This window comes from Triticum aestivum, chromosome 1A (assembly GCF_018294505.1).
Source record: "Triticum aestivum cultivar Chinese Spring chromosome 1A, IWGSC CS RefSeq v2.1, whole genome shotgun sequence".
Lineage (NCBI taxonomy): Eukaryota > Viridiplantae > Streptophyta > Magnoliopsida > Poales > Poaceae > Triticum > Triticum aestivum.
The window spans coordinates 573,346,429-573,348,399 of NC_057794.1; the positions used below are offsets into that span (position 1 = coordinate 573,346,429).

General features: G+C 45.9%; 1 pseudogene; it reads left to right on the top strand.

Annotated features, from left to right (window-relative positions):
• Window positions 1–1,438: 1,438 nt before the first annotated feature.
• Window positions 1,439–1,577, top strand: LOC123072756 (uncharacterized; annotated as a pseudogene).
• The last annotated feature ends 394 nt before the right edge of the window (window positions 1,578–1,971 follow it).

The window sequence follows — 1,971 nt, forward strand, 5'->3', positions numbered from 1 at the left end:
TGGGATAATCTTGCAAAAGAACAGGCCCTCGGGTGGATTAGTAAATAGTGAAAAGGGACTTGATAGCTTGATACTAGGATTTGCTACTCCGATGATGGAGTGATATTCTTTGGGGCCTCTCAGTGTGAAGGTATCCATCATCATCTGGACAGACACAACACGACTTGTTCTCGGGGATCCAGAACATGGGAACGAGAAATGAGAACAGAACATGTAACAAAGATACTAGGTATAGTGATCAAAAGTTGATTCACGGGGATACCAATAAATCTCACCTCGAGTTTGGTAAAGTATCACGAAGCAAAGGGAATACCACAAGGGAACAACAGGTTCAGTCGATATCAACAGTCTTAAGAAACAAAATAGAACACCCCTCCGTGAGCCCATGTTAATGGAGGGGTGCGCGGGGAGGGAGGGTTGTATTCTTCCCATATTTGCATGTTGGGTCCTTGTGAATGTTATCATAACGTTGTTTTGGTGCATAGGATCATTCTTCAAAACAATGAAAAATTAAACTCGCCATGCTCCTGTTAATGGCCGGTTAAGAACATTCCTTCGGAGCAAAAGAAACGCCCCCGCATCGTCCTAGCGGTTGACACGGGCGGCGATCCCACCGCCGCCCCTCTAGCCCCCACCCTACACCCCCTCCCCAGTCGCAGCCGGCGGTGGCGCCGCAATGGCAAAGCCCGAGGAGGTGGTCGCACTAGTAGAAAAAGGGCCTTCAGTCCCGGTTCATAAGGGCCTTTAGTCCCAGTTCTGGAACTGGGACTAAAGGGTCGGTACTAATGCCTATCCCTTTAGTACCGGTTCAATCCAGAACCGGGACTAAAGGGCGCGGCCATGTGGAGCTCCACCTTTAGTCCCGGTTGGTAACACCAACCGGGACTAAAGGAAATTTTATGATTTTTTTTGAAAAAAAAAATTTGAATTTTTTTTTATTTTCAAATTTCTGAATTATTTTAACCTCTAGTCTGTAATCACCACCCCTCATCACTTCTCAATTTATTCTCTAATCACCCCTCATCACTTCTCAATTTATTCTCTAATCACCCCTCATCACTTCTCAATTTATTCTCTAATCACCCCTCATCATTCCAAATCATCTAACTTCCCGAACGGTCACCCATCCTCCCACTCCCCCATCCTGAGCACGCTTAACTTCCGGGTTCTATTCTCCCTCGCTCCAAGTCTGCACTTGTTGTTTTCCTGACAATACTAAGATGTCAATCCTATTAACCTTCAGGAATTTAAGCGTCACATGGTCGTCTCGCCAAGAACAGCATGGACTCCAATTGGAGAGATGTTTCCTTTCCAGGCGTGCGCTCGTATCGTTAACACATGGATGGCTCTGTCTACTACAAAGAAGGGCACTGTAACCATCTCTGAGTATCTTGGGCGCATGAAAGCGCTCGATGGTGGGATGGCATCTGCAGGGAAACCCGTGAATGATGACGACATGGTGTCCTACATCCTCGCGGGAGTCGACTTTAGCTACATGTCCTTCATCTCCTCCATCTACACCAGAACCGAGTAGATCACAGTCAGCGAGCTGTACTCTCAGCTCACTAGCTTTGAGAATCGACTCACCACTCCTCTGCCAAGGGTGCTACTCGAGGAGCTACAACGGGTTCGGTCATGGTAGCGGTAGTCGTAGTGGACGCGGTAGAAATGGCGGCGGCTGTGGCCATGGAAGCCGCGGCAAGGGAGGCCGCTACCGTGTCAATGGAGAATTCGTGACAAGTACACCCCATGACCAAATTTGGATGTAACTTTTCGAGTAGATGATTTTTCATATAAAAAACTTTTTCATCCGAGTTAGTATGCAAAAGTTATGCCCATTTTTACAAATTTCAGAGAAATTTTGCAAATAAAGTCAAAATTCACATTTGCAAATTTTCCCAACAACTAGACCACATATCACATGGGAAACTTATTTTCTTTTATTTTTTTGACATTTCCATCATTTCCTTT